The sequence below is a fragment of the Lithobates pipiens genome, unplaced genomic scaffold, assembly GCF_037356315.1.
Source record: "Lithobates pipiens isolate NorthernLeopardFrog02 unplaced genomic scaffold, aLitPip1_a1.2 Scaffold_13, whole genome shotgun sequence".
NCBI classification, from domain to species: Eukaryota; Metazoa; Chordata; class Amphibia; order Anura; family Ranidae; genus Lithobates; species Lithobates pipiens.
The window spans coordinates 311,960,274-311,975,838 of NW_027507718.1; positions in this window are offsets into that span (position 1 = coordinate 311,960,274).

The following is a 15,565-nucleotide window of genomic DNA, read 5'->3' on the forward strand; positions in this document are numbered from 1 at the left end:
TCCACTAGCCTGTAGATAATGATGACAGGCTGTGTAACCTTTAAACTGACCTTACTCCAGATCAGTGGCTGATGGATCAACAAGGCTGTGATAATTAATCAGAACTTATCCACTGAACCAAAGTCAATGAACAGAGGTCCGAGCCCAGACAATAGTAAGGTTCTAAGTGGAAATTACACAGTAGTTCAGACAACAAGATACATATCGATCAATTACTCACTGTCTGTGTAGATCAATAAATGTAACACTGTGCAGCGCTATTGCAAGTAGGTGATTTATGGCTTTGTAGATTGTAGGAGATTCTCATCATGACTATATAGCTTCATATTAACTCCAGAAAAAGCCACTCACGATAGGTAAACAGTGAAAGCCCATCATGCAAAAGGTAGGCTAGCTGCCATATGAAGAGCCATAAAAAGAGCAACGGCTCCCGGATCCCCCATATCAAGGGCTCAGTCGAGAAACACGGACCAACTCAGCAGCTAGGTGGTATGCAGGGTGGTGCTAGAGGTGGTGTCTGACGCTGCAGGGGGTGACGTCAACAAGTTTCACTGGGAAACCCCAGTTCCATCAGGACCATATATTAGCTAATAAAGGTTTTAACCCACTGATTGCCCCCTAGTTAACCCTTTCACCCCCTGTCACCAGTGGTCGTCGTATTAGTGTTTTTGGTAAAGCTGGTTGGTTTTTTTTCATATAGTGTCAGGGCACCTACCGTATATTACCCAATAAAGGTTTAACCCCCTGATCGCTCAGCGCGTGACATCAGTTAGATGTTAGTATCAGTCAGGGTCTGCGTCGCCCCAGGCAGCATCAGATTAGTGCCAGTAGTGCTAAAACCCACGCACACACCATACACCTCCCTTAGTAGTATAGTGTCTGAACGGATCAATATCTTTGATCTGATCAGAACTATATTAGCATCCCCAATAGTTTAGGGTTCCCAAAAAAAACTATTACGGTTTCCAAATAGTTATGCCCTCCTCATGGACATAACTAAAAAGAGTGAGTTGCGGTTATATTGATCCACTGACCCAATTCACCATATGCCTGTGTTCTCTGCCTCCATGGCCAGGGCACGATACGAGAAGATCTTGCGGTTCATTCACTTCAATGATAATGAACTCTGCCATCCTTGGGGAGACCCTGGATACGATCGGCTCTACAAAATTCGGCCCCTCGTAAACCACTTTAACCAACAGTTTTCATACTTGTTTACTCCAGATCAAGTTGTCTGCATTCATGAGTCCCTGATTACATTTTTTGGCCGCTTGTCTTTCAAACCATATCTTACCAGCAAGTGTGCCAGATAAAGGGTCAAGCTGTATAAGCTCTGTGGCAGGCCACAGGCTATATACATATATATATATAGTTTTATGGTTTATGAGGGAAGAGATAGTCACACAGAGCCGGAGAACTGCCCACACTACATAGAAAATGCTAGTAAAATTGTGTGGGACTTGGTGTCACCCTAAGGGGTACCACTTGTATGTAGACAATTAATACATGAGCATTCCACTTTTTAGTCACTTGTTTGATCATGGAATTGGCGCATGTGCCACCGTGCAATCTAATCGCTGAGGCTTATCCCAGTGGCTTGTAGATGCCCGTCTTAGGCTGGAGGAGAGAGCCTGCTTGAAGTGTTATAATTTGCTTGCTGTGAAGTGGAGGGGTAATTGGAATGTTGGGATGCCTTTACAAGAAAACTGATTGCTACTTGTAGAATACAGTACCAGGATCATAGTGGTAGCAGCAGCCATGATCCTGGTATAACAGCTTGCTATATAGGACATTTATACACTTATGCCTCATATACACGATTGGAAATTTGGCCAGCAAAAGACAGATGAGAGCTTTTGGTCGGAAAATGTGACCATGTGTATGCTCCATCGGACTTTTGCAGGCTGAATTCCCGCCAGCAAAAGACTGAGAGCAGGTTCTCAATTTTTCGGACGGAAAAAGTTCAAATCGGAAATTCCGATCGTCTGCACAAATTCAGATGTGCAAAATTGCTACTCATGCTCGGAAGCATTGAACTTAATTTTCTCGGCTCGTCATAGTGTTGTACGTCACTGCATTCTTGACAGTCGAAAATGCAAAGAACTTTTGTGTGACCGTGTGTATGCAAGCCAAGCTTGAGTGGAATTCCGTCAGAAAAACCATCCAAGTTTTTTCCAATGGAAAATCCGCTCATGTGTAGGGGGGGGCATTATACTAGACAGCAAGTGATTAAAAATAGGAAATTTGGCAAAAGTGGATAATGATTTCATGGCAGCTGTAAAGTGGAAAGAAGATCAACTGTGTGCACAATATAATTTACATTATATTAAATATTGAGCAATGTTACATAATTTAAATTTGTTAAAGGAGCAACATTGTTTTTTAATATATTTTATAAATTAAATAAAATGTTTTCAAGTTTTAACAACATAGACCAATGTCTATTTATAGCATCTGAATTAAATCATAATACAATTGTTATCAATCCAAAGCATAGGTTGTCAGGAGATTCTTTTTCCTTTTCCATTTCCTTTCCCTTTACAAAATGGGAGCTACTCAGCTTCTATCACCATTGGACATTTAAATGAATGTTGTTATTGCCATTACTTTACAGATTCTAAACACAGATTCTTTAGCGAGATCTTTATATTGTTCAAGTGTAGAAGATCAGTGGAGCACCCACACAAAACCTACTCACTACACGTAGATATTGCATTGGGAGTAATTGAACCAAGGGCTGCAGTGGTGCAGGATCATGATACCATATACTAAACCACTCTTCTGCCATTATATTGCTTTAGATATATTTGCTACTTACTGTTATTCATTTTAAACTGAAAATATGAAAAGACATTTTCCCTTCTAGGTGCATACCATTTCCATTAGATGTGATGGATATTTTTGCATTAAAGGGATTCTTAGAAGATGAAAAATACTGATTACCTCTCTTTTCTCTAATATAGCAATAGTTCATGTCTCAGAAGTGATTCTATTGTCAAAGTGAATAATATTTTAATATGGTTAGGGATGGCCTAATTTGTCTTGTAGGAAAAATGAAATGACTTTTGACATTTAAGAGTTTTATTATCAGTTATTTGAGGAGTATCACTGCCAAATGTTTTATATTACATATTTCAGCTTTTTAGTAAGTCACATGGAAACATAATTCAAAGTAATTTACATTCCTGAAGGAATAGGAAATGCAAACATAATTATTAGATGAAATTTACATATTAGTTTTAAACTAGTACTTTCTTGGTGTTTGTACGGTTCAGAAAGAGGAAATGTTATATCTGAAATAAAAAAATCTATTTTCAGAAAAATATTCTTTTTTTGAGTCATACTTCTTGCACTACACAAAGATATTGCTAATTTTCTTATTGGAGAAAAAAAAATGGGAAAGTACTAAACACTTATGAGAGGATATCAGAGGGAATTTACAATAAATAAAAAGATTCATGACAACACTGTAATTTATTCACTAACTCTAAATGATATAGTAAAGCATTAGGGGGTTAATTTATGATTTGCCTTTATTCAAGTTAGTTTTATTTCATTTATATAAATAATTTTCCAGCATTTGAAATTTTTTTGAGATTTTTTTCCCTTCTGTACACTAGAGAAGGGATGTCCAGAAAAGGACAAAGGTAGCTACTAATGGCGATAGTGGGCAAATAAGAAATTTGGAAAAAGTATCTATATCCAAAAAGTTTATTCCTATTATGCAAATCTATATACAAATAAAACTGACTCAGCAAAATTACTTTATAAGTAAGGATGAGCCGAACACCCCCCTGTTCAGTTCGCACCAGAACCTGCGAACAGACCTAAACTACGTGTGAACTTTAGAACCCTATTAAAGTCTATGGGACTCCAACGTTCAAAATCTAAAGTGCTTATTTTTAAAGGCTAATATGCAAGTTCTAAAAAGTGTTTGGGGACCTGGGTTTTAAAAACGGGCCTTTTTTCAGGAGCAGTGATTTTAATAATGATTAAAGTGAAACAATAAAAGTGTAATATTCCTTTAAATTTCGTACCTGGGGGGTGTCTATAGCATGCCTGTGAAGGGGCGCATGTTTCCTGTGCTTAGAACTGTCCCTGCACAAAGTGTCATTTCTGCAGAAAAAAAAGTCCTTTAAAATCACTCGCAGCTATAATGAATTTTCGGCTCCCGTAATACAGAGAACACTCATTGAAAGTCATTGATAAGGTCTGGTATGGATATTAAGGCGAACCCCGCATCAAATTAAAAAAAAAAAATTACGTGGGGGTCCCCCTAAAAATCCATATCAGACCCTTTATCCGAGCACGTGACCTGGCAGGCCGCAGGAAAAGGGGGGGACAAGAGAGCGACCCCCCTCCTGAACCGTACCAGGCCGTACAGGCCACATGCCCTCAACATTGGGAGGATGCTTTGGGGGTCTGTGACCCCTCAAAGCACCATGTCCCCAAGGGCCTCATCCCCACAACCCTGGCCGGTGGTTGTGGGGGTCTGTGGGCAGGGGGCTTATCAGAATCTGGAAGCCCCCTTTAACAAGGGAACCACAAGGGAATTTTTCAAATGTGTGTTTGTCTTATTTAACTATTTTTTACACTTTCTTTGTGAAATGGTAGGGGTACTTTTGTACCCCCTTACCATTTCAAACAGGGGGCGGGATCTGGGGGTCCCCTTGTTAAAGTGGACTTCCAGATTTTGATAAGCCCCCCACCCGCAGACCCCCACAACCACCGGTCAGGGTTGTGGGGATGAGACCCTTGTCACCATCAACATGGGGACATGGTGCTTTGAGGGGTCACAGACCCCCAAAGCATCCTCCCAATGTTGAGGGCATGTGGCCTGGTACGGTTCAGGAGGGGGGTGCTCTCTCGTCCCCCCCCTCTTTTCCTGTGGCCTGCCAGGTTGCGTGCTCGCATAAAGGGTCTTGTATGGATTTTTAGGAGGACCCCCACGTCAATTTATTTTTTTAATTTGACACAGGGTTCCCCTTAATATCCATATCACTCCGTCGATCCCCGCTGAGCAGGGAGATGACAGGTCCGTCTCTGCACACAGCGCAGGGACAGACCTGTCACCCCTATGGGAGATCGGATGACGACGGACCGCAGTGCCCGTCGTCACCCGATCCGATCCGCAGACGGATGGAAAAATAGCTTTTTCCTCGTTACACTTTTCCGGATCGGAGCGGGTCGGATGTCAGCGGACATGTCACCGCTGACATCCGACGCTCCATAGAGCTCTATGGAGCACCCGTTCAGGTCCGCCTGAAAAACTGACAGGCGGGCCTGAACGGGACGTCAGTGTGAAAGGGGCCTTAGACGTACAAATAACATACATAGGTAAGGTAGTAGGTAACAGACTATTTACTGGGGCACTGGGGATCGACTTCTTGTAAAGTAATTTTGCAATCAGTTTTATTTGCATATAGATTTGCATAATAGGAATAAACTTTTTGGATATAGATACTTTTTCCAAATTTGTCCGCTATAGCCATTAGTAGCTACCTTTGTCCTTTTCTGGACATCCCTTCTCTAGTGGTGTCCAGAAGGGAAAAAAAAACTTTTTCCTCTATGCTTTGCATTGGCTACGGCGTTAGCCTCTTAGATTTTGAGGAGTGACATAAAGAGGTTTATTTTTCCTTTTTCCCTTCTCTCATTGCTAAAAAATTGAGAGCAATGATAGAAGGGCATGGTCATCTTTTTTGTTGGAAATTTTTAATGTGGGTGTTATTTTTCAGATTTGGGGGCAACCTGCTTATTTCATAGCAATGACTGGTTTAAATATGTGAAATTTACTATATATTACTATTAGAAAGTTAGCTGTCACCTTAAATTAAGCCTTTTTATACCAAGAAAAAACAAGAAAAAGCTAACCACAGAAGAAAGGTTGGCCATTTATTCTACTAGAAGGCACATTAGTTAAATTAACTTAGTCAAGAGGTAATAAAAAATTGCATGAAAACACATTTATGATTGAATTACTGCAGGCAAAACCAATGTATAAAAATTGGAAGAACTGGGGTATCAGCCCCCGCGTTAGAACGTCTCATTGTGGTTCTACTTATTTATGGGGATTCAGATTCAATTATCTGAGAGACAAAATAATATTTGTAATATGCAATCATAAGGGAAGAATAAAAACATGGCTTCTGAGATGAATTCCATCAGAAATACAAAATTAAATAAAAATAGTAAATGTCATCAAAGTGGATAAAAACCCCATAAACACATTGCGAATAATAAAAGCTTGGCTTGTGAGTAGATGGTCATTTTTTTTGGAATCAAAATTACTGCAACCGTTTATATTAAGGGTCTCTGAACTCTTTTGTCCCATGAAGTTTCAGATTGTTAATTTACCTCAAAACATTTAGTATATGAAAATAGTGTAATAAATACTACTATTACTACTACTACTACTACTACTACTACTACTACTACTACTACTACTACTACTACTAATAATAATAATAATAATAATCATATATATTTTTTATATACGGTAATATGTGATTATTTATACACTTCCTCTTGGTGTTAGCAGCTAATAATATGGTTGTTACTATCCTAATTTATTTTAATTTTTTTCTGTAAATAAAGAAGCAATCCGTTCTTTGATATCTCTCCTATCGCTATGGTTCTACTTAATGGTACTCACTAGCTCCCCAATAAAGTTTAAATGGGAGAAGTATGCTGTTGCGTATCTGAGCTGAGACTGAAATGATTAGGTTGGCCTTTCCAGCCAAAGTTGTACTGAGGGTACCGAGGGTCAGGAGGAACACGAGTGCCAGCAGGTATTGGTAGGAGTTTTTGCAGCAGGAGATGTAGACCCTTGCAGGCTGGCAGAAAATCGGGTCAGGACAGTAGCTGATCCAGCCAATGTTAAAGGGGCACTCCACACAGACTGTGGGTTTCAGATGCAAGGCTTGTTAGAGCTCCCAGGAGACTTGAGACAGGAACTCCCTGTAATGAGCAGAGCTGATTAAGATGACAGCAGGTTATGCACTTGAACCAGAAGTGAGAGCAGAGCCAGGAACAGCAGCATGGTCACAGAGATAATTGAGGTGAGAGGCAAGTCGAGTCAGCAACAAGGGAACAAGCAGAGTAATAGCAGGACACAGGGAACAGCTTAAAGGCTAGTCAGCACTGGAGCATGAGCCCCTTTAAATAGTCTGTCTGGTGCCAACATGCATTGAGCGCATTGCTCTTGCCCGTGCTTAAGCCTGTGTCTCCATGTGCATTCCTGTGCACATGCAGATGCCTAGTCACTATTTTGCTGAGAATTCTGTGTGCATGTGCACTTCTATTAGCCATTCTTCATGCATGCACATTTTTATCAGCCAAACGTCTGCTAATCATTCTCTGACATATGCGCAGTACATGAAGTGACCATGTATGTGTATCCTTTCCAGAAGGGGGGAAAGATCACAGACACTCACAGACATACAAAGTATGTAAACAAAGTCAGAAACAACACCAGGTAATAGAGACAACTTAAATCTGTTATAACCATCCAATCCTGGATTACACTGTCCCACTGCTAGCCACTGCACCCTCAGAACTAGAGACTGGCATGGAGCATCACTGAGATTTAGTGATCCAATTTGCCCATCTATCAATCCCAGAAATGTTATCTGCCCCTGACGGATAGTCACATAAATCATTTAAATCAGTATTTGCCATGCAAAATTCTAGTGTCATGAAAAGCTTTTATAGCCCTTGTACACATGGTTGGACATTCTGATGGAAAATATCCGATCGGACAGTGTTGTCGGATAATTCGACCGTGTGTGGGCTCCATCGGACCGTTTCCGTCTGAATATCCGACCGATAAAGTTTTAGAGCTGGGCTATAAAGTTTTCCGACAACATGATCTGATCGGACTTTGTCCGATTGTTTGTAGAGAATTCCGATCGGACAAAGTACCACGCATGCTCAGATCAAATTCCTAGACCAAAGCTATTGGCTAGTAGCCTGAACGTAGTCCCGTGGTAACTAAATAACATCATCACGTTACAAACAATCAGATTTTCTGACAACTTTGTCTGACTGTGTGTATGCAACACCAGCTTTGGACAAAATACGACGGATTTTGTGGTCCGAATGTCCGACCATGTGTACAAGGGCATAAACCAACACATTTACTGAAAAGCTCAGTAAAAAAAAAATGTAAACAATATTTTCTGCAATTACCTTTGCCTTTTACATAGCAGTAATTATAGGTACACTTGTATTTGCAGGTACAGGCATGATAGTTTTGTTGAAGTATACCAGACACAGTTCCAGTACATATTTTGACTGTCTTACCTCTTTTCTATCTCTGCAAGTAATGTCAGCCTTGTTCACTGACATTGAAATCAGAGCTGTGTGGACCATCTCTTGCACAACTCCCTGCTTTTTTGTTACTGCAAATAGTTATTTATGCCATATGTTAGGGCATGTCATGTTGCTGGATAAAGTTGGAAGCGAGCATATGCCATATTGGTGGTATTGCATGAAGAATAAAAATCTTCCTTCATTTCCCAGCAGTGAAGATGATATTCATTTTGACCAAGTTACCAACTCTGTTTGCAGTAATGAATACATAAGTTTGCAAGACATTACCACTGTGATTCATTGTTATCAGTAGGGATGGGGGAACTGTTCAGCCGACCATAAGTTCGGGCCGAACTTTAGCTGTTCTGACGTTCAACAGACAGCCAAACAAACGGTCAAACTAACTATTTGTTTGGCTGTTCATCGAATGTCCAAACAGCTAAAGTTTGTTTGTTTGCCCCCCCCCCGAACTGACCACAATGCATTGCGGTGCTGAATAGTGTATTCCAAGACCTGATTGGCTGAAGAAGTGAAAGCTTCAGCAAGTCATGGCACAGAGCACTGTCAGAGTCATGATTGGACACTTTCATCATGAATTTATCCAATCATGGCTCATTCCCGTCCCACAGTATAAAAGTATTCTTTCCACGGCAGCCATTTTCAGTGTCATTTTGATGTGGAGAGAGAACAGGGCTCTGTTCAGTGCTTTCAGTTAGTTTGTGTGCCATACTGTGCTAGTTTGCTTCAGCTGTCAGTGTAGAATATTAGTTTACTGTCAGTCTAGGCATAGTGGGAGTATAGTGAGGTGGAACATCAGCTTTGCATAGTGTTCAGCAAGAGTAGGGACAGCTCAGATAGTTTCACTGTAGTGTAGTGAGACCGTGTCACTCATACATACATTAGTGTGGAGTAGGGACAGCTCATATAGTTTCAGTGTAGTGTGGTGAGACTTTGTCAATAATCTTCACATTAGTGTATAGCTAGAGTAGGGACAGTTCAGGTAGCGCCAGTGTAGTTGAACACGTCTATTTTATTGCTTTACTACCAGTTTAACGCCATATAGTTTTGCGTATGTTACTGACAGTTTAATGCCATATCGTTGTGTGCGCATTACTGCCAGTTTAACGCAATATCTTTTGGCGTGCGTTACTGCCAGTTTAATGCCATATCATTTTGTGTGCTTTACTGCCAGTTTAACACCATATAGCCCTGTGTATGTTACTGCCAGTTTAACCTCATATAGTTTTGCTTGCGTTACTGCCAGTTTAACATTATATCGTTTTGTGTGCATTACTGCCAGTTTAACACCATATCGTTTTGCGTATGTTACCGGCAGTTTAACACCATATATTATATATAGCATATAGCATGAAGAGGAGGTGGTGGATTGGCTTACTAAACCTTCCTCATCCTCCTCACCCTCTATCACACAAACAGAGACAAGTGTGCTGTCCCCTGCAGTTGCTGGAGTGGATAAACCTGCCTCCTTGTTCGCATCTATTTCTGCCATAGCCCCAACATCAGCCATTGAGGAATCAGCTGAGTTACTTGACCACAGCATCAGCCATTTGATCTTTGATGATGCCCAGCCAATTCTGGATTCAGATGTTGGTCCGGAGGTTGAGGATGACAGGAACATGAGCCTAGAGAGAGGGGGGAAAACTGGTAGACAAATTGGCATTCATGTTCTCCAAGCCACAGCGTATTGCCAAGTTGTCTCCAGTGGTAATGATGAACATGGAGGAGATGGAGATGATGATGGAGATGTTGATGATGATGGCATGTAGTGTCCAACCATTGACAAAAGCACCTAAAAGCCATAAAAAATGGGTACATATCTGTCCCTCCTCCTCCTCCTTACCCACTTCAGTCTGCCCCTGCTATACCAAATCATTACTTCTCAGCAGCCTCCACTGACAGGGATGATGGTATATCACAGGGTGTCTCAGGTCCAAGCAGCACATCTGCCAGCAGCACACCACCAGCTGTTGACTGTAGCTGGCAAATTTCTCTGCCTCATCTGCTGCAGCGGGAAAAAAATACAGTCCCTGCCACCCACATGCCCTGCATCTAAATACAAGCTTAAAAAACAAAAACAAAGAGAGAGGCGCCTCTGGATGTTGTGGTAACAAACAATTTATTTATACATCACATGTACAGGCAACTCACATTTACTGGAAGTCATCAATAGGCATGTAAATTAAAATACATCTATCTTAAGGATCATAAGGTCCGTCAGAGGCTCTTCCTGTTAGCTGGGCACTTGATCATATGTTGTGGACACCATTAGATGGTGAAGCCGGCCGCGGTGGCAAAGATCTCAAAACCAGGCCTGGAGCGCAAAGGAGAGCAGGCAAGGAGAGGTTATGTCACTAGCAAGCGATGCGTTTCACAAGCATACGGGCTGCAATGACGTAACAGCCACACTCCTTCATCAAGCTTGATGAAGGAGCACAGCTGTCACGTCATTGCAGCCTGCATTCCTGCTGGAGCAGACTCTGTGTGGCATTTTGAACAGGGCACTGGAGGCAGAGCAGCAGGAGCCTTTCCTCTCAAGGCCCAATTTATCCAGATACCATCATTCCTATGTCACAGAACACACAGGAAGAGAGAGGGTAGGAGGAGGATTCTGGCACTTTCATAGGCTTCGAAGAAGAGGAAGACATGTGTTAATCTATAAGCAATGGTTTTCCAACCCCAGGAACCTTGGGGGTAGTACGTGGCTGGGAGAAGGAAGTTCCAGATGCTATCATCCTGAGTGACCAAAAGGAGTCTGCTTCTCAAGCCTTGGTAAATTGATGTGTGTGGGAAACCTCATGCTTCAAAGCCTGCAAAAGCACACAAGAATAAATGGCATGAAGGAAAAGGATGATTACTGGTTGGCAACCCTCCTTGACCACCATTATAAGGGGAAGGTCTTAGAACTCATCTTGTCCCCACAGAGAGTGCAGATACAATCTCTTGAGGACGTTAAAGAGGATTTTATTGAACATTTTTCCTGACTCCAGTAGGTTACAATGTGGTGGAAAACATTGTTTAGGGTCTTCTGTTGGTCAAGAGACGAGCGTTGGAGAAGGCGTCTGCCTAAGTGAAGCATTTCAAATTTTTTTTAGTCTTCACTGCCCAGGGCTGTCAGCTTCCACATCCCATCATTAGCATCTGCATCACATGGTGGTGGTACCTTGGGGCCAAAACAGAGATGGAGAGCTTTCCAGCTGATGAGCCACTGACTTACTGGGTCAGGAGAATAAACCACTGGCCAGAACTTGCCCAGTATCCTATTGAGTTGTTGGGCTGCCCTGCATCCAGCGTGCTTTCAGAACGGGCATTTAGTGCTGCAGAAGGTTTTGTTACTGATCACAGAACGTGAACCAATTTGACTTTTATAAAATCGAATCAGTCCTGGATTACCAGCTATGAAGCCCCTGATGCTGATGTCACTGATTAAGTCTTTTTGGGATGTGGAATCTCTGCAGGATTTTGAGGCAGCCTAGCTTTGAGGGTGTTCAATCATTTCATCTGGAGGAATATTTGTATAGGTTTCATGGGCACAATTAACACCCAACGACCAATTTTTCTGCACCTGTTTGACGGGTGCATATCATTGCAATTTTTTACAACAAGGCCAATTCTTGCTTTCATCAATATTACCTCTATAATGTGGGAAGGCATATCATTGCAATTTTTTACAACAAGGCTAATTCTTGCTTTCATCAAGATTACCTCTATAATGTGGGAAGGCACCATGACATCCAAAGACCAATTTTTACGCACCCGTTACTTCTATCCAAAGGCATTCTGACACCAGAATGTATAAAAAAAAACTCTAATCTTGTTCCCAGTGCACTACATTGTGGCCTCACCATTCACACTGGCTCCCCAGCTGTTGCTGAACAAAATAAATGCAGCTTGCAGGGAAAATGTATTTTTTTGGCTTTATAAATGTAATTATTGCTGCAGAAGATTGTAGACATGGTACAGATATATCACTTTACAGGTAGACTAAGGGGACCCCCCAGACACTATATTGGAAGGATTTATTTTTTATTTTTATGCTTTCACTTTAAAAATCAAAAAAACACAGCTCATTTAAAAATTTAGTTTTTTACAAACTTTTTTTTTATTGATGCATGTCCCCCAGGGCAGGACCTGGACCCCTATAACCATTGTATGCCAAATTACTTGCATATAAGCCTTCAAAATGGGCACTTTTTGACGTTCTGGTCCCATTGACTTTAATGGGGTATGTTATTCGGGATCGAACTTTTGCGGTGTTCGTAAGTACTGGTGCAAACCAAACAAGGGTTTGTTCAGCCCATCCCTAGTTATCAGCAGAGATATGTCCATGTACCACTCTCCAGGATTTCAGTTGACAAGCTAACTTTTGTTTGTTCCTTTATTGAAATACCAGGGATATTCCCATCTTCTCTCTTGCACACCATGTGCAAGATGTGTCTCAAATTGCCAGTTTTACACTATGGGAGGCTTCTCTATTTATATTTTATGAGTCACCACTTAAGTTACCATCTACGTATATGTGAGTTTCCCAGGAGAGGTTCCAGTCAGAATTGGTGAGGATTTTGCGATCCATCCGGCAGACCACGTTGCATACTTAGTAAGCATTTACACGCTTCCCTCTGGTAAGCGTGCATTTTTATTGGTGATCAGCACAGCTTATTGGTGAAGGAGGATTGCACGTTTGACTGATATCATTTGAAGGAGCCATTCCTCTCACTAAAAGGACTTTTCTGTGGACTGTTTCACTTTGGGTTGTGGGTTATTGTTTCACATTTTTTATGTATTGGTGTCCTTATCTTTTTTAGATTATTGATTCAATCATCTCTTTTTCACTCTCATTGTTTATTGTCACATATCAGTAATATTTACCAATTTGTGCATTTTTTATTTATTCACTATTTACTTATTTATTTATTTGTATAATATTTATTTATTCACTATTTATTTATTCCTCTACTCTTATTGTTCACTGATATTTATTAGTAACATTCATGAATTTTGTGCAATATTTATTTATTTATTACTCTTTCTATATGTTGATGAATAATTTGGGAAAATATTCACTTATTTTTATTTATTTACCACGGTGATGGTTTGTATGTTGTGATAGCATCAGTCATTCAGATCTAGCCGGGTGGGAGCATTTAGATAGCGCAGCTACACATTTTTGCGTTTACCCCTAATGTAGGTGGTCAGACACTATAGCTAGATTCTGTGTTCTTCACTTATAGCAACCCCCTTTCCCAAAAGGCAAGCAGGCCTACCGGTACTTGGTTGCACCCCAGCACTTATACACAATGCTATAGTGCCTGGCTACTATGCCAGGGCATGTGCAAGCTGTGCAAAGCAAAAAAGTACTTACTGTTGGCAGAGGGCAAGGTTTCGAATAGCCAGGGTCAAAATCTGAAGTAAAAAATCACAAAATTTCCCAAATACATCACTTCCAAGTAAAATATAGCAATTCTACTCCATGGCCAAATAAGACACAAAAGGAATATCATTCTTTTACAACATATTCCGAGACAAATTAAAGTTCTCGAAAACCATAGCAATGCAAAAATGGGAGGCAGACCTTGGTACTACCTTCTTAGAGGAACAATGGCAACACGCCTTTACAGAAACACATAAAGCATCCCATTGTTTTACTCATTGGGAACCACTAATTAAAATGACCAACAGATGGTACTACGCCCCATATAGAATAGCCACCTACTTTCCAGGAGCATCACTGAAATGTTGGAGAGAATGTGGCCACATAGGGAACCTAATACATATGTTCTGGCACTGTCCAAATGTAACAAGGATATGGAAACATGTTTTCCAATTAATCTCCTCTCTAACGGGAAAAATTACAACCCCCGACCCAGTCTTAGCACTCCTACACTTAAACATAGACAAATTTCAGAATACCTTCAGACCAGCCATAATCCACATACTACTAGAGGCACACTTACTGATATTATGGAACTGGAAAATCAATAAAGCCATAAACATATTGGACATCATTATAGCGGTGCATAAAAACTACACATTTGAACGTCTCATAGCTATTAACTCTATGAAATGTAAAAAAATTGACAACTATTGGTCTAATTGAGTTGAACAGGTTAATTAACTGTCTCAATGTTATGACTTCCCCTGTTTATGAATTTTTATGTAAATGAACAATGGAAATTTATAGATTTATACTGGACAATGTGTATATCAATGTACCCCTTTATACCTGTTAAATTTTGAAAATAATCAATAAACATTATTGATAAAAAAAAAAAAAATCTGAAGTCAAAAGGCAGGTAGATTTCAGAGAAATGTCAATATCCGATCCGGGTTATCAACAAAGTAATCAAATCTATGAGAGCAGGGCAGACAAAACGGTAGCTTGATCAGGTATTATACATGCTATCACAAGCATGAGACTGCAGGTTTCGCTGGCTTTAATCAGGTTTGGTCTCCATCCAGAGACTGGCCACATCAATTACCTTGCAGGTAGACAGACAAACAAAGCTAATTCCAAAGCCAAATCCAGGATGCTGGAATTAAGGAGCAGGAGTGCTAGACATTCATGACATAGACATTAGAGAGAGAGAGATACATCAGAGAGAGAGAAACATCTGTGTATAGGGGGAGGGCAATAGTGTGATGTTTGGTCTCTATTTCCATGCTTTTATGCTATGCCACAGCCACAGATCGGCAGATTTATAAAGGCTACAACCAAATGAGGATCACTTTTTAAAAGGTACACACAATCTGAATCAGGTTATAACAAGATTATCTACTAAAACAGTGGTCTCCAAACTGCAGCCTATAAGCCAGATGTGATCCCTTGCTTGTTTTTATCCAGCCCTTGAGGCATTATTCCCCACACTGTCAGCAGCAGTGGGGTAGAGTTCCTGCTGCTGACACCAACAGCAGGGCACTACTCCTCCCACTGACACCAGTTATGGGGCACTATTGCTCCCACTGACATCAATGATGAGACACTATTCTTCCCACTGACACCAATGAAGAGGCACTATTCCTCCCCTTAAATCCAAGGATGTGGCAATATTCCTACCACTGACACCAATGAAGAGGCACTATTCCTTCCACTGACACCAATTATGGGGCACTATTCATTCCACTGACACCAATGATGTGGCACTATTCCTCCCACTGACACCAATTATGGGGCACTATTCCTTCCACTGATAACAATGATGGATCACTATTATTTAGACTGACACCAATGATGGAACAC